We start from the raw sequence: 19,047 nt of genomic DNA, 5'->3' as shown, positions 1-19,047 counted from the left end.
GATACACATGTATGTACATATATAGCTCAAAACATCTTCTCCTTGTTACTGAAAAGATATTGGAGAAAGATTCTAGAAACAACTCAACAAGAAAACATGCATTCATTACTTATATCTAAATAAATAATTGTATATGACCAGATATTTGTTTGAAAGTCACTTAGTTAAGGAAACACAATCCCTACCACACGGCTCTGCCTCTCATGCCACCAGCAGTCCCCTCACCCTCGACATGACACAGTTCATTAAACACAGAAGTGCTTTGTTGCATTAGGGGCTTTAAGAGAAGTAGAAAGGTAGGCTCCTTGCACTTCCTATGAGAAATGAACATCGACTTCCTCTGAAGAAAATGTAAATGGATTCGCTTAATTGGACTTGGAGCGCTGGAGCAATTAATAATAGATTGTGTCGTAGTAAGGGCTTTGTTTATATTTAAAGCAATAAATTACAAGTATTAAGTTTATATTTATTCCAAGTTAAACTCATTTGTAATTGACATGTTACTTAGCCCAAGGCTTTTAAGATCTTTTAGTATAATTAAATTAATAGAGAGTTATAGATCAGTGCATGATAAACAAACAGCATAGACTTTAATATGACAGATATACAGAGAACAGGCCATGTAAGTAGATCATTATTATCGGTTTTACGTTCAGCAAAAAATACAACTGAAACAACAGCACAAGATTCAATTCAAACAATAGTAAGTGGGAGAATGGTCTGTATTTTTTTTTCCTTTCCTAACTTGATGGTTAGTAAACACATTTACCCAAGTGAGGGAATTAGTCAGTAAAATGAGCTTCTGAAAACTGCTTTCCTATCCCACCACTGTGTCATGAAATTGTTTTTTCTGCCTTCATAGTAAATACTTTGGATTACATTTTCAAGGAGATCACACTCTGCAAGGAGTCACTAAAATGCTGGACACTTGATTTAAGTAAGAATGACTTCCTTTACCTCTTCAGAGCAAAGTTTTGCACATAGCAACACCTACTCTTAAAAGCATTTTCTACACATAACAGCTGATACCTCTTTTCAAGAATTTACATGCCTACAAAGGCAGCTTAAAAATATGTGTTGAATGCATACAGTGCAAATACGAAACACATGCTGACTGATTTTTTGCATATCTCCTGTTCTGAAATAAAACTCAGACACTGTTAGCTGCAATAGTTCCTATCCTCCTCAAAGTGTGCTACATGTCAGATCACTGAATCATGGAATCATAGAATTATTTGAGGTGGAAGGGACCCTTAATGATAATCTAGTCCAACTGTAATGAACAGGGACACCTACAGCTAGTCAGCTTGTTCAGAGCTCTGTCCTCTTGAATGTTCCTGGGGACAGAGCTTCCTCTCTGGACAACCTGTTCCAGTGCCTCACCATCCTTACTGTAAAAACTTCTTCCTTATGTCCAGTCTAAATCTCTCCTCCTTCAGTTTGAAACCATTTCCCCTCGTCCTATCACAGCAGACCCTGCTAAAGAGCCTGTTCTCTTCCTTCTTACAGCCCCTCTTTAGATACTCAAAGGCTTCCTGGGGCTTTGTCTTCTCTAGGCTGAACAGCCCCAGCTCTCTCAGCCTGTCCTCATAAGGAAGGTGTTCCACCCCTTGGGTCATGTTTGTGACCCTCTTCTGGATGAGCTCCAACAGATCTGGCATATTTCTCAGCTGCTGCCACAAAATTGTCTACAGTAAGAATCAGGATAACTGCTGTGCATAACAAGACAGGAATACTAATGTCACATGCAATCACAATTTTAACTGATTATACTCATTGGATAAACTTCACAATTTGTTTGCTATGCAAAAAAAAAAATTAATTAATAATTTTGCTGGGAGAAAAGACCTTTAAACCAGAATGCGATGAAAGCATACATGTGCATGACTGGTGAAGAAAAGAAGTAGTTTGGAGGAAGGGTACTTCCAGGGCACAGCAAGGCAGTTGTATGCCATGCACAGCAGATCACTGATCTTTCACACCAGATGTCCTGTGGGTGGGTGAAACAGGCAGCACTCGAAAGTGCACTTATAACAAGTCAGGAATCACTGGGAGTGAAAGGATCTCCAAGGCACCTACTAATCCTTTGGCCCTCCCAGTGATTAAATACGACATTCCCAACAATCACTCAGGCTGTCATTGGAACAGCTAAGAAATTTCTCTAATAAATTCCATAGAGAGCAGTGATGAAGATCCTGCTGTTGTCTTCACAATTTATATCAACATATAATCATCCTATTTTTATTTTGACATATTTTTTAATATCTAATCAAAATAACTTAGTAAATAGAGACTGTTTCTTCCTGTTGTGTTCATTGAAGTTGTGGAGAACATACAATTCCATTTCACTTCCAGCAGCCTTTCAAGGTTGAAACATTCTCCCTGTCATTTTTTCTGTGAAAATACACCAAAGAGCAGATTGTTTAGCCCACCTACTCAGGAGAGATCTTCAGATCTCTGACCACTCTCTCTCCTGTGGAATTATCTCCCATATCCTTTGAATTGGAATCCTGTCCATTAATATTGTGCCTTCCACCACAGCATCACCTAGAAATTGAATTACTCTCTTCTCTCATTGTTCAGTTTATTAATGAGAACTTGGATAATGTCAGGTATGTTCTTTATTCATTTTAGAAGTAATGTATTAATAAATTCTACCTATTAGTGACTTTCCACTTCATTCTACACTGTCCTGAAATACACTAGATAACACCTTTTCCTTATTAAAATATCATAAAGTACAGTATTAAAGTCAAGCCTTACTAAAACAAACATATATCAAGTTTTCTTCTCCTTTGTCCATTTTTGTCTTACAATAAAATTACATGGTCTTGATATGATTTGTACTTAAGTAAAATATACTGATGACTATGCAGCTTCTTTTTTCCAGCTAGTAAGTTTCAATAATCATTCCAGTACTTTTTACATTGAATAGTTCATAAGTCTCTAGCTCTTGTTTTTTAAATATATATACCATGGCTCTTTTTTTCCCTGTTTTTCATATCACATCTGCCCTTGTAAGATCTTAAAAGAAAATGTAACCATCTAAAAATAGTATTTTGAGTTCTTTAAATAACCTGAGATAAGACATTCCATATTTGTGAATGGCATTGCAGATTACAAGATATAATAACCCCCAAACTACCATCATGCATTCATTTTTGACAACTGTAAAAACCTATTTTTTAAGCATCTTTTAGTTTTTCTCTTCAAAGTTGGAAGTGATAAAAAGCTTGTTTCAGTTCCTTAGCTGATGTCTTTCCTGTGTCCTAACAGACATTACAGTCCTTTCTAAGATTTCCTCTCAAACCCATGGTCTTCAAAATCTTTCTGCTATAGGTGAAACTTATGCTGACAGCTTACAGTGTTAAAATAGATCTATTTTTCTGCAATACTTTACTTAGGAAAATGTTTGTTACCAACTTCTGTAATCAAAAGAAGAGACAAAGTAGTAATTTGCTACCTCAGATTGGTCAGTGTTTGCATAAAGCATTCCCTCTGCTCCATAGTAAGGAAAAAAGAATCACCCATTGTCCTGAGGATATCTTCTTTCTGAAGAGTTAATGCTGAATGCTGTTTTCTCTTCTTATTCTTTAAAACCCTTTCTCCTTTCCAGCTTGTCCTTCTTTTCTCTTTTATTTTTCTTCTTAATTATTAACTCAGATCCCCTGAAATTTTATCATTATTATGTGTATGTTATATGTTGCATAACATCTGTGATATAAAATTCTATTCTTATTACATATTGAACAAGGTATTATAGTACCTTATAGATTTTTATCATTGATATTTGTCAATGACAACCATCTACTCCTGCCTTCTGGAGTTGAAATTTTTTTTGTATTAATACATAGATTATATACTGGAGTATTTTTGTGATCAGTAATTTATAGTGAAAGACTGTGAATGCAGAAACTACTTTAAATACACAATGACATTTGGTCTAATATCATTTTGGGGGAAAAACAGGAAAAGACCATCAGAATATCAGTCATCTTCCTATGTGATCTCTCTGATCAAAAAATAACAGAACAGAATTAACTTTTCTTTTTATTTAATGTCTCTTTTTTGTGATAAGTTTCTGATATAACATTAAGATTACTGAAATTGAATGTGTGAATATTCATTTCCTTTGTTTATGCAGCTTCTCTAGCAAAGGCGAGAAAAACTTGGAAATAAAGAGTTTTCCTTGTAGATTTGTCCATCCATTGTGTTGAACATCCATATGTACTTTTAGTTCCCTTATATATGGTGGCTTTCCTGCTCATGGGATCTCTAAATAAGCAACCATTTCCAGGATACAGTTATGACATTCCAGCGTAGATTGCTATCATATACAATAATTTCATATACTGAAATTCACAAAAAACAAACAAAAAAGAGCAAAAAATACAGCTGCAAATAAAATTTATTTACACTTGTGCCTATAGCACAATCCCAAAGTTTTTATTTTTTTAACTGCTTTACCTGCCATGCTTAAGTCACTTACATTACTGTTACATTACTCCAGACAATTTTTTGCTTTCAGATCAAGAGAACTGATAATTGATATGAACTCCAGTCTAGATTTTTTTTCAAATCATTAGCTCTTTAAAAGACAAGACTGTCCTGCAGTTTGGTTGTTTGGCTAGTTAGACATTCCTCCCTCTTATAGGCAACCTGTAGCTAATTTTGTGCCAGAATATGCATTTTGTGCTTGATTGTGGCCTCTCAAATTTGAAAACAGTAATTTAAATGACTTTGGCACCTTCAGCTTGCGATAACTGATACTAGAGTAGGAAGAAAAAAATAACCCTATGTCAAATATCTCAGATATTGCTATTTGATAAATACTGACATATCTTGACTCTCTAATTGTGACTGGTAACTATGTGTAAATGGGTGTCAACATTGAGATTAGTTTCCAGGGATATCCCAATTCCTTGGAGGATAATGAGAATTTGCCCTTTTTATTTCTTGTGGATAACAGCTCACTCTGACTGTATGGAATGGAGATGTAGATATAGTTGCCTTCTTCAAAAAAGTGTCAAGAGAACACGCTTTGCCTCCATTCCCAAGATGATCTTGTCTGAAGCTAACATGCAGATCATGAATTAAATTTTTCAGAATGTCATTAATAGCATCTGAAATGTCTTTTCTTTATTGTGTTGAACTAACTCAAGAAATACCAGATAATTTGATTTAGGAACCTGCAATTTGTAGAGGTGATCATCATCCTTGATTCTCACAAAATTATCTATAAAGTTTTAGGCAGAAACAATGATGGGGAAAATGTTTCAGCTGTGACATTATACAACACTGTCTTCAACAGGAAAGATCTGCATTCATGAAAAATCCTGTGTAAAACACTACAGGATTACATTAGGCTACAAATGTCAAGTAACAAGTGCTTATTCTTATGCTAAAATTGCTATATGCAATTCTCTATTAATATTTTCTCACTAATGTTTTCAGGGAAAAAATATTTTTAAAAACAAGCAGCAAATAAAGACGATTTTTCAAAGCATTGCCAGTGTGCTTCTGTCTCCATTTTGCAGCAATTTTGTTTCTTAAATAATTCCAGTTGATGAACACTTTGGAGCAAATCTCTGCTGAGAACAATGGAATTGATTGTTTTGTTGACTGCGATAGTTTTATGTGTGGGTTGTTTCTCAAACCTCAGTACTGGGCGGGGAAAGGAGTGGTTCAGAGAATCCCTGGTAATGAATGGGTAACAGATGACTGCAAACCACAGGTATTAGACCTTTTCAGCATGGAGTTTTGGAGACTCAAAATGTTAAAGAGACAAAAGAAAAACTGTGAACACATCCTAAAAGCTCAGTGAATTCATTTTTTCAAATTAGGTAATTTGTGGCCAACCACAGTTTGGATTTTTAACATTTCTGGAAATGTCATTGATTTTGCTATGCACAAATTACTACACAATCTAATATTAAATATATGATAATGTTTTGCAGAAGATTTAGTTTGCTCTGGAGCTTATGAGTAGCACAGTCAGAGCTGATGGACAGATGATAGCAGCTGTAGGAGTTGCAGAAAACCATCATTTCTAGTAGTGAAAAACTACTTGATAAAACAATAAAAATTACTTTAAATATGTAGAAACACATTGCAATGAAAGAGTTGCACTAACTCTTAAATGCATCCACTTCCATCCATAGCTCTGGTCGACCTACTTCTTTTGCTTGATTTTCTTGAAGTATCTCCCTTCTTCTCTATCAATTCTTCACATGTAATAAATGTATTTATGACAGTTTTAAGCTTTAATATTTAATCAAGTTCAGCATGATCATGGAAGACTTTATCCAAATATAGTTCTAAGAAATTAGGTATCTTCTCTAGCCAAGTATTTTCACCACGCCACCCCTGCTCCTTCAAAAAAAAAAAAAAACAACAAACCACAGAGCTATATAGTCACTGCTGCTGTTGCTACTGCTTGAAAACACTGCTGGAAATTTAATTTCACAGCAAAACATCCCTGGAATATTACTCGCCTTTCTGTTATTATGTTTATAATTTCAATCTAGCTACTTTCTACTCTGAAATATCTTGATTGTTGCTTTTTTTTGTTTGGTTGTTTGTTTTTGCACTTGCATGTATTTCATTATGTTGCAGTCAAAGGCAAAACTTAGATTAAAATGTCTGGGACAATTATCCCCTCTTAGGCCTGGCAGTAGAAGAAAGTTAACAGCTGGACAAGCCACACAATGCATTATGCTTTAGCTTTCCTGGAGACTTTGAAAACTTCATGAGACGAGCAATCCATAAAAATGCCATATCTTATTAGCACACCTGTACGCACAAAATGACATTTCTTTTTATGCATTAAATTCAGACAATATTGAAATGAAGTGTCACTTCAAAAATCAAAGTAACTTATTTTGCAAATGTTGAAATAAAATCTGGGACTTCAAGGCTTTTTTTTTTTTTTTTTTATTTCCTCTAAAGCTGCAATTTTCATCAAACAAACAATGAGCCCACAGAAATCTTTCTCAGTATCTAACAACTAACATCTGTGTCAATCACAGGAAACACTCTTAAGGTTGTTCTTTGCATGGAAGCAAGAATACCATATCCTATCCCCATCCTAGCTTCAGTGATTAATGAAGTGACTAAAAAATTCAAACATCTTAAGGAATTTGGACACCTAATCTCCCGTTATTGTAAGTCAACTGATATATCCGTGAGGGAATTTTCAGTTCGCTGCATGACCACAACTTACACGTGAAACTTCCCATGTTATTCAAGATTTCTTTTCCCTGTGAAAACAGAAAGACAAATGCCTGGAGAAAACAGCACTGTCTGAATGGCTGCAGGACTGCAAATGTTTTTTTCTGCTTTTCTCTGTTACCGCCTAATAACTGATCACTGGCAGTTTCTGTCCTTGTCTTCATTTGCCTGCCTGCTATTTTCCCAGTTCTGATGTGTACAGTAAACTGCCTATAATAGTTTTTACAACCCATCTCTAAACAAGTACCCTAATTTTCTTACCTAAAAGTGCATAGTAATTTTTCCAAATCTGAACTTCCTTCTTCATCTTCTGCTTTCTCCCCTTGTTCCCAATATGCTAGTGGTAACTTCTGAATCAAGGCCCACAGCATTAGAATTGCCATTCTCTCCAGCAGAGATTTTTCCCCATTCCAGAAGAAACATGATGCAGAGTAGCTCCATTCATTAGAACTCCACATGTACCTGTGGAACTCATGAATTTGCTTCAGCAATGCAAAAAAATATTCTCTGTTGCGTATTTAGAATTTATGTATACAAAATTCACTAAGGCATCTCTTTGCTTTTGTTGAAGAATATTTAACAGGATGACCACTGAATGTTTTGTATATCTTTTTGCCTTCATGACATATATATATGACTTACAGATCAGTGTAGTTTATCCCAATCTTGAGTGTCTGTTGAACAGCATTTAGTATTAGTACAGTAATCATTGTTAGAATTAGAACGTCAAAACAGTTAGTGTTAGTATGCTGATGGATATCAATGTGCTAATATTTCCCTGGGAATTACAAAGGTTCAAGATTACCAGAATGGGTTTGACTTGTGGAGCTGTAAGTCAAGTGACATAGACAATTTACACTTTGCTGTGTATCACCATGGTTTCTGCATTGCGGTAGCAGCCATTTTCTTCACAAGTACCAATTAGAAGCACAACGCCCACAATGCTGAGAGTGGTGAGGCGTCCTCGCAGCAGCAACTTGAGGAACAGAGAAACACAAGGATGTATTTTAATGATCTCTGACTGGCAGAAGGACACAGTAGCTTCCTCTTATTTCAGTCTCTGTCATGCCTGCTCAGTTAGCCAGCATAAGGGTAATGCAAGTATTGACCTTATATATAGGGCTGTGATCTTAATTCTTGGCTTTCTTCCTTTTTCTTCCACTTCTCTCTTCCTTCTCTTCCCCTCACATCTCCACACAGTCATACCAAATCTTGCCTTATGTGAATATTATTACCTTAAAATTATTTCCCTTTGGAATTATTATGTTTTTAATCCTTACACTCTGCAATTTAGATTAAAATAATTCTCTAACTCCTGAATCCTTAAACAAAAAGGATATCAGATGAAGAAGAAATAGAAACTCACAAACCTAAATCTTAATTACAGACTTTATTTGTACAATGAAGGAAATGATTTCAGCAGTCGTCTATTTGTTCAGAATCTCTTTATACAGGTTTTCACAGCAAATTAATTTGTATAACACAGGAGGATTTTGCTACAGTTGTGACTGGACTAATGTCATTTTGGATAATCTCCATAATGTCTAAAACATCAATACGTTGCTGAACAGCAGAAACAGCAGGAAAAAGAGAAACTTCTCTCTCCTGTGGTTTGTGGAGTCATTTGCACTGGTCACATTATGCATTACAAATAATTTATTTGGTTAAATGATCCTTGTTCTATCCTAAAGGTCAGAAGAATCACCTTCATGTCTATGGCACTGTGTTTAAGATGCTCTCCCAGAAGGGAAGATTTGGATAAAAAGTGCAAATAGAAGTTTAAAATAGCATTCACCATTTGGGAAAGCATTTAGATATACTGCAAATGGATGTAATAGTCTGGATCAGTTACATACAGTTTATAGAGTGATAATTCTTAGTAGGAACTCATTAGATGACCTAAGGCTCACATTCTGTTCACCAACTAGATCCCCTTAGCTTGACCAATTAATTTCACTTGCAACTGAATTGAGCAACTGGAACCAAAAGGAACTTTACCAACATTTAAAAAACCACTGAGCTATACCTTGGGTTTTGGTGGAAGTTTTACAGCTGCTTTTCATTTTATCAATTGCGGATATCTAGTTGGAGAGTCTGTCATGACCTGTCCTCTCTGAGAACAAGGCTGGATTATAGACCTCCTTAGGTTCCTCCAATCTAAATCATCCTATGATATTATGAGCTTGTAATATTCTATAATCATTAATGTACATCATCATCATAATACTTTATAACGATTAAATACTCATATCATTGTTAGTACTCTATATCCATGCTTTTTCTTTCTGTTGTTCACAGATTCTGCAGCACTCATGAAAAAACAGCTAAGAAAATAAGCCTCTAATCAGCAGACTTCATTTGCCGTACAAGGATTCTTATCCATACTAATAATTTATTAGAGGTCTGTAAGAATGTTTTAAAATAATAAATAATATCAATCCAATAAGATTTAAAAGAAATGTCTGGTAATTTCTTGCAGATTTATATAGCTTTTAGAGCAAGATTTTTAGATGCTGTGAAAATAAACTTCTGTACACAAACATTGCAATATCAATTACTTTTAAATGCATATAATTGAGGTCCTCATGAGAAAAGCTGTCCTCTGGGGACTTCTCAGTCCCTCTGAGACTGGCGGCTAAGCAAGACATTTACTGAAAATTAAGTCTAAATCATCAAGCGACATTTAGAAGTTGTTTCAACGTTGGCCTCTCATGTCTGTCTATCACTGATTATTTGGTTTAAGCAAATTTTGCTTTTGAGAGTGAATGCTGATACTGCAGTTTTACTCAGAAAGTTCCAAAGCCCTGCAGTCCTTTTCAAGCCTACAAAGCTAGAACTTTTTCTCTTTTTTTTTTCTCCTTTTTTTTCCCCCCCAATCTAAAAAGCTATTCATCTTTTCTCTTTTGGCCCATCTCTTCTGCAGTAGCCTCAGTGACTGGGCTGAAGTTAGAAGAATTTTAGTAACAGAGTTCAACAAGTTCATGGTGTTAACAACAGGAAACCACTGCACTAATCTGCAGATTGCCTGACTTCACATACAGAGCTATTCATGAATTTTTGCTGCTGTTTTCCTACACTTCAGAACTTCCATTGTTTTATATGGGAGCTCAGAGGCTGGTTTAATTAAAATGATCTGAATAGGAGTACAGTATGCCAGATGTACATTATAAATATAGAGTGAGTTATGTAATGGTAAACCGTCAGGAAATATATGGGAATGGTTTCTGATAACTCATTGTTAACAAGCTACAAATCCTAATTTATTTCACTGTTTTAAAATTGCTATTTTTTTAACTAGCACAAATTAACTTTCTTTGTATTTTTACTTTTTCCTATTTTACTACAGCTTTCCCGTGAGGAAAGTCTGCTTCAAATTAGTTCATTCTGGTGAAAAGATACTGTTCATTGTGAACAAGGGATAGATTCACAAACAAATTCAGATAGTATTTGCTCCTGCAGTTGCTTCTTTCCAGAAGAAAGATACCTTTAAACCATGATTCAGCTGCTATCAGATTGGCATAAAGATGGGAAGCACTTCGTTTCAAAATTTAAATCCAGAAAGGACTTCAAAGGATATAGGTTTCCCCCAAAATAATCTATTTCTCTTCTATCCCATGATTCACCAGTTAAATACTGTCTCTCTTAATTTACTAGTATGGCCTGATTGATTAAGCACTTTCAACAGAGGCAAATATAGTAAAGTTCTTATCTCTTTCTATTCTGTAACTTCTATGCTGGAGAGTACATTACAGAAAAAAAATTGTAGTTTTGTTCTCACCTCCATTTTCTGAAACTTACTGAAATGGGTGCTTGGAAACACCAAATTCAGAAGGACCTTCATCTCTTTGTGAGATACTTCTTCATCCCAAAGACAAAACATTCTTTGTAAGGTCCTGGTTCAGGACACAGAGCGGTAGCTTTCACTGGGTTAAAAGGTAGAATGAAGGTATACATTATTCAATTATCTGTATACTACCATATTAGCAACATTTACCTATCAAGTTAGTTACCACATAAGTCATGGGTGTAGATACATGTTTCACATACGATTTAACTTTTTCTTTGACAATTTATGAGCGATATATTTAATAACCAAATATTTTCAAATTCCTATACTATGATACCTCTTACATTGCCTTTTAGTTTGGAGATTTTAAATGTTGAAATAATTCTTTTTAAGTGACACATCATTTCTGAATTGAAATATTTTTGACAAGAAACTTGTTCCTACATATTCGTTCAATGTTAGCTTTTTTTTTTTTTTTTTTTTCCTAATTAACACTTTTACCTGATAGATGTTTTCGAAGCTGGCTGGGCAGGAGGCATAGAGCAGACAAATCTCACTGTTTGCTGATTAGTTCTTTCTTCTTAAGATCACTGAAGGAAAAATCAATGTCATCTAACATCTGTGTTCTTAATAACCTGCCAGTTGTTTAGTATAAATTGTTTAAAGATTACCCAAACACTACTTGTGAAGTGGTAAAGGTATTTCCTATCGAAAAGTTGTTACAAGTAGAATGGTAAAGAATATTACAAATATTTCTCTGAGTGACATTTTCTTTCTGAAGAACTTATACTTTACATCAAACGCATATCCCAGAATGCTGCAGAGAGCTCCTTAATTTTAACCTGTCTTTCACTGAGTTTCTGGGTAATACAAAATCTCTGATTTTCCTGGGCTAATATAAACGAGATTCAAGTTATTCAGCTTCATCAACACAACTTACCCTATGATTCCATTGGTCGTAACAGGTGAAACTGAAATAAACTAGAATAATAATAAATCAGACTGCCTTGTCTGAATTGTCTCTCTAAATCCACAACATGAATGTGACTCAAAGCATCAGTCAATGATTATGCTTGGACAATAATATTCACGTTTCAGATGTCTGTCTAAATCACCACCCAAACATTTGGTGCTGCGAGAGATTTTGATGAGTAATTTTAAATAATTTTTGTTAGCTTTGGAAAAACAGCTAGGACTTCTGAAATTATGCTTGAGAGCTTGCATTTAAAAATCTTTTAATACTACATACATCTGAATTCCTTAGGAGCCTAAAAATTCTTTATGTCCTTTTTCTTTACTCTTCATCTTTTCAATTAAAAAGAAAGCTCCCACTATGATTTGATCCTGCTATACAAAGAAATACTGTAAAGAAAGATCTACTATAACAAATACAGTGTAAGTTGCATTAAAGATCTCTTCAATGTATAACTGTTCTTTTTCCCTCACAAGAACTTAGCAAACAGGGAGCAAATCAAGAATTTGATATTCACAAGGCTATAAATATGCTGTTTTAGATAAAAACTGTTTCAATCATAACTCAAGGCAACAGGGAGGTGAGTTGCCAAAACAAGCCACCACCAAAACAGGACAGCAGCCAAATTCTAAGGGTGTTGAAAGATGGGAAATGATGGCCAAGTATTTCCTGCTCTTATAGCTTTTCATGCTTGGCACAGTGTGCATATACAGGAGGTTGTTAAATAGGAACCTGATAATGTTTATGAGACAGAGAAAGAAAATCTCATTGTGGCTACATAATTGCTATTACTTTGAATGCGATGTTCATGTGTAGTAACATACTGAAAATAAATTGGAAGCTATCACTATTCTATGCAACAGCACACATGAGTAGCTCTCAGTATGTGGCTTTCAGGTATTTTAGGGACCTGTAACTGCCACAGGAACTTCTAAAGAAGCAGCTGACTCTGTATCTGACTACTGTGAGACTCATTTAAATCTTGGTTTAAATATTCTGTTGTTTCAAATTAATCCCTGTTTTAATTCTGGCTGTCCGGAAAGAAAAAAGATGCAATGTATGGAAAGCAAGAGTCACTACAAGTAGTGCTCAGGAATTTTGTGTTCATGTATGGCCATACGGAACTCTTTTATTGAGAATTAGATAAAGGTAGCTACTTCCATGAAGAAAGTTTTTACTAAGTGGAAACTACTATCCCTTCCCTCTGCAAACAGCAAGAAAAGGCACAATCCCCAAACTGCTGAAAACAGACTGTAAAAAGAGCCACCAGAGATGATGGAGACCCATAATTTAATGCACACTGTTTTAGAGGAGAGATGTGAACTTCTGATGTAGGCGAGTACTATGAGCACTGTCCACTCTGACAATGTTCTCTGTCTTGCTCGGAATTTGTTATGTTGCATCAGTATTTCAACAATCACTGGGACCAAGGGGAAAGCATCTGACCTTGCAGCCTTGTAAACTGGATCACTCAACTAGAATAAGAGAAACTAGGTTTTGAACCTTTCATTTCCAGGCAGTCATTGAAACAGATACTTCAGAAGACCTCAAACCTTGTCTACAGAATTTACATAGTAATGCTTATTCAGGTCTGCTCCTATCATCCCACCCCACCACTGGGACAGGGATATGCTTTGGTACTGTATGATCTTCTGTATGAGCAGTTGTCTGGTAGAAGAATTCTCTGAACAAGATCAGATCCAACAGTGCATGCTGAGAATTTCAGCTTGATTACTGCAGGGCTCTGGTTTCTTAGATCAGGGAAATGAATCTAAACATGTTCAACATCAGAGATTAAAACCTCACTAGTTCCTCCAAGATTAGAAAGCAGTGCAGTGGCTGGGGTAAGCTAACATAGCCCCAGTAGTACAAAAAACCCTTGAAGACTTGAGAGATGTGACCACTGACATTTGAGAGTTGGAGTTTGTAGCTCTGTGACTGATTTTTGGTAACTGTAAAAGGAATCTGTGGTTATCATCCTCCTTCAAGTTCAAGGACAAAATACAACAAAAACAACAACACCAATCAAACGAAAAACCAAAAACCACCCCATGCAAAATGTAATGATAATTATTAATGAATAACATAGAGTGTAAATAAAAGCAATGAAAAACAAAACCATTAACTTGGCAAATGAAAATGGAGACAATAGCCAAAAGCATTATGTTCCTTATACTTTTAGAGTACTAGTAAACCTTATATTTCATAATCAGATCTCGGTGTTTAAGCTCCAACAAAGTTTTGGAGCAAATTATACTTGCAACATTATATTTAAATGGAGAAAAAAATGGAAAAAAAGGAGGCAGTTGCACACCCAGTAGTGTTCACTATAAATTGTGATTGCATATGGTCATGTCTCACCTACAGCCCCCGAATGTGCTCCTCATTGAGAGCAGTCTGATAGAGGTACCTCATAGGGATGATTAGCATTGGGTTTATAGATCTACCGTACACATGCTTTGAATTCCTAAGAAAACTCAGAAAGATCACCTTCTCATCACACATCATCATCTGAATTTGACAGACACACCACTTTGCTTATAATTAAAAACTTTGAATGTTAATTTCCCAAATTCCCACATCAGGAGGATGAAAATTAATCTCCATATATGTCACAGTGAACCGAGACTGAGATTTGATATGCTGCACCATGTATATGCAAATGAAAAGGAAATGGCAACATTTCAGTATAACACTGTACAATGCTTGCCCATCAGAGGGGGGTTTGTATTAAAGAGTACTTCAGTAGCAGAGGGTCAATTTTGACACTGACAGAGCATTGCTTTCTTTAAGGTCACAACATTCATCAACAACCTATAGATAGCAATGAGTCAGCCTGTAACACTCAGGAACAAAAGATTGCTGGAACAAGTCAAGTGCCAGGGGCAGCAGCAGAGACCAAGCAGAAGCAATGAGTTAGCAGGATGCCCAGCCAGGTAAAAATCTATTGCTTGAGAATAACTATCCACTTATCCAATTGCCTGCTGTGAAACAGATTTAAGAAGGAGCGAAAACTAGGGAATGACTATGAACGTATCTTGGGTCCATAATAGGGAATTGCTGTTACCTAGAAAAGAAGAAGTACTGAAAAATTGAAGCTTTCATTAACAACCTTTAATAAGGTGAACTTTTTGGTAATTTAACAAAGACAAAAACAAAACAAACAAACAAAAAAACAACAACAAGGATAAAACAAAACTATTCAATTTCTTGAAGTTTACAGAGGAAAGCTAGTATGAGTATTTAACCTGCACCTTGTCAACTCTCCCTATGGAAATTATCTTTCTTCTTTGGGGAGTGAGCACTCTGCAATGGTAAATGACTGTGCTATCTTTTTCCACAGTCCCGTATATGAAATAGCTACATTTTTGCCCATGATTAATGAAATAAGTTCAAATAAAGGTTATGTATTTAACTAAACCTCAACAGTAGAGTTATGAGACACATTTAATATTTTTTTTCATCAGAAGCTACATGCTGTTCTAATTTGCTGATTGTCAAATTATGTCATCCAACTACAGACTGTTTTTGTTGATATTCAGGAGGACTACTTAGATGTCTTATTTAAATAGCAAGATAGAGAGAAACTATGTGATATATAATGGAAAAACAATGATCTAAACTACAAAATATGGTTATCAGGCATTGCCAATAAATCTCCCTGTTAACTGAACAAATATGATCTGAGACTATCCATATCATTCTTATATGCAAGACCACAGTTAAATTAATAAATCTCCTACTGGTATAGATTTACTGCATAAACAGGCAGTAGACTAGAAAGGTTATACAGTCTTCACCTTTTTGCTTTATTTGGGAGAGCAGTTCATGGGAAGAAACTGTTTTTACTTTTTCTTCTCATTTGCTCTAATTTTTTTCTCTCTCACACCAATAGAGATAACTCAGTCATTTCAATTTTTTCGAAGGGCTTGTCAACTCATGTCATTTGTTCAGACATCTTGCTACCAGATGCAGAATGGATACAAGTAAAAAATGAAACAAGTGATAAAATTTTCCCTATGGAATGGAGTGCAGCACTAATGAATCAGTTAAGGGTTTTATGATAATAATTTTTTGGCTTATGCCTGCACTGCAATCTACAGAGCTATGCAGGTTACTAGACCAAGATTTATTTGAAACTACTGAGCCATGGCAGTACCAGGCCTTGTAGGGGCAAGGTGAACACAACTCCCTCTTGTTCTACGTATTATCTGTAACTATATGGAATATTGCTAGCATATCAGTAGGTTTTTCAGAAAGTTGGAAAGAGCTAGATGATCTTCTTTCTCACCTATTTATAGTTCCCATTGCTCATGAAAGAGGGTCAGATTATGGATTCCATGGATTTCTCCAGCTTAACAGGAGATATTTCATAAATGAAAACAGTATGAGCCACAGTCAAAAAATGGGCAATTATAAACATTGTATTTGTGTACCCTTCTGCGTTTGCATGTATGATACATGAATGCACAACTGTAAGTGAAGCATATTTTAGTTTTTTTTTGTGGTAATAGTCTGTTTTGAGCAAGAAAATAGTAGCTTGTCTTTGCCGAAGAACATGGAAAAAAAAAAATGTATTTGGGATGGTGATTACCCCATATAATACACAATCGGAGTTTGGGATCATGGAAGAAAGATTGCTGAAGAACATCCTAGTGTCACTGAAGCAAAAACTAACTACTCAACTTCGAGAGCTTTTGTTTTAAGTAAAGAATACTTTGTCTCTCAGGAGTGATAAAAAGAGCTGCAAAAGAGTACAAACACAGTATTGAAATAGTCAACTGTTTACACTTTAGAAAATCTTTGAATTTCTATTGTGCCTGTAAAAATATGAGATATGTTCACAATTTCTTTGCTCTAAATCAAAAAGGATGTCAACGGGATAAGACAACTCATAGAATCACAGAATCATAAAATAACAGAATGTCTTGAGTTGCAGAGGACCTTATAGCTCACTCAGTCCCAACTCCCTGCCCCCCACCAGCTCAGGCTACTCAGGGCGCCACTCAACCAGACTTCGTGCACCTCCAGGGATGGGGCATCCACAGCTTCTCCAGGCAGCCTGTGCCAGGGCTTCACTGATCTCTCAGTGAAAATTTCCTTATAATTTCTAACTTAAATCTCCCTTCTTTAGTTTTAAACCATTCTCCTTTGTCTTATCAGACCATGTAAAAAGTCAATCTCCCTCCTGCTTGTAATCTCCCTTTTGGTACTAAAAGACCACAATGAGGTCTCCCCTTAACCTTCTCTTCTCCAAGCTAAATGAGCCCAAATCACTCAACCTTTCTTCACGAGAGAGTGGCTCCAGTTCTCTGTTCTCTTTTGTGGCCCTTCGCTGGACCTGTTCCAAAAGTTTTATGTGCTTTCTTGTGCTGTGGGCCTCAGGCCTGGATGCAGTACTCCACATGGGTACTCGCAAGGGCAGAGTAGAGGGGGATGATCACCTCCATCTCCCTGCTGGCCACCACTCTTTTTATGCAGCCCAGAATACTGTTGGCCTTTTGGGCTGCAAGCACATACTGTTGGTTTGTGTCAAACTTTTCACCCACCAGAACCCCTAAGCCCTTCTTCTCAGGGTTGCTCTTCAGGAGTTCTTCTCCCAGTCTGGGTTTGACGCAGGCAAAGTGAAACACCTTACACTTGGCCTTGTTGAATCTTGTTGGGTTCATTTGGGCCCAATTCTCCAGCTTGTTCAGCTCCCTTTGAATGGCATCTCTTCCTCTATCACATGATCTGCACCACTCAGCTTGGTGTCATCAGCAAACTTATTGAGACACTCAATCCCATCATCTATGTCATTAATAAAGATTGCATCTTGGCTTTTCCATCACTTCATATCTGGAAGGAATCCCTGTTTTCTTCTCAAGAAGAATATACACAACTGAAGTAGGATAGCTTGCAATTCTGTTATATTTCTCTTTCTGCTTTCTTCTTATTTTTCATTAGAATGAATTTGCAGATTTGAAAGTCTTGTGAGAATGGGAATTCTTTTAGCTAGACTGAAAATACTAACTGAAAATAATCTTGGAAGAGACTTGGAAATTTGAAAATACTCAATAACATTCCATAGGCTTCTAGAAACTGTAGAAAATACAGTCTTGAAAGTCTAAATCAGAAATTTGTTATTTATTCCTTTTCTCTGATTTCTAATTTTCTCCTGACAAAGCTCATAACAACAAAACACTGAGTACGTTTCATGAAATGTTTTCTTTTTTTTTTTTTTAGCTTTTTGTGAGTATAGCTGGAAGTACATGTGACAACAAGTCTGGCTATTCAGTGTGAATATTTTAAAACTCACAAACTCAAATGATAAAAATTGGAAAAATAACTGCTTTAATATGCTAAATTTTACACTGCTTTGTAGTCTGCATATAATGAGCTAACCATATCTCAAATGAAATTGAACAACTGCAGTTATGTGCAGTATTGTCATTCAAACTTCATGGAATAACAATGTGAAAACAAAAATGTAATAGAATTTTAAAGGACATTATGCAACTCAATTCTATATGTATCCTACCCTTCCACAGAATATGGATATTTTAAAAGGCATATTTAGTACTCTGAACATATAGGCAGCATTATACAAAATATTCTGTAAATCTGAAGATATAGTATAAGATTGTCTGGTTCTAGAAATATCAGTGTCTTCTTAAAAGAGGAAAATTAACAGCTCATCCAAAGGCAAAGAGTGGGATATACAATTATTAACTCACATCACAAATACTAAAACTTCAGCATGTAGAAACTTTAAGAACACAGTTCCATATATATGTATATCAAACCTTAAATATTGATTTCATTGTTTAGTAGACATTGTTAATTCTTAAATGCTTTGTCCAATTTCCATTGCCAGTCCCTATTCACTACTCATTGTGTAAGGACTCAGAAGAAAAACAGAAATATTGACATTACAGAGGAGCTTAAGTTGAAAACAGGACTATTTCAATGCATAAAACTATTAGAATATCTATAAAATTCTACAGTTATTACACAAAAAACAGGAATATGGATTAACTCAGGACTTTATTTAAAACAATCATGCACTGATCAGTAT

The sequence above is a fragment of the Tetrao urogallus genome (assembly GCF_951394365.1).
Source record: "Tetrao urogallus genome assembly, chromosome: 3".
Classification (NCBI taxonomy): domain Eukaryota; kingdom Metazoa; phylum Chordata; class Aves; order Galliformes; family Phasianidae; genus Tetrao; species Tetrao urogallus.
The sequence above is the reverse complement of the archived record's forward strand: the minus strand, read 5'-3'. Positions refer to the sequence as shown.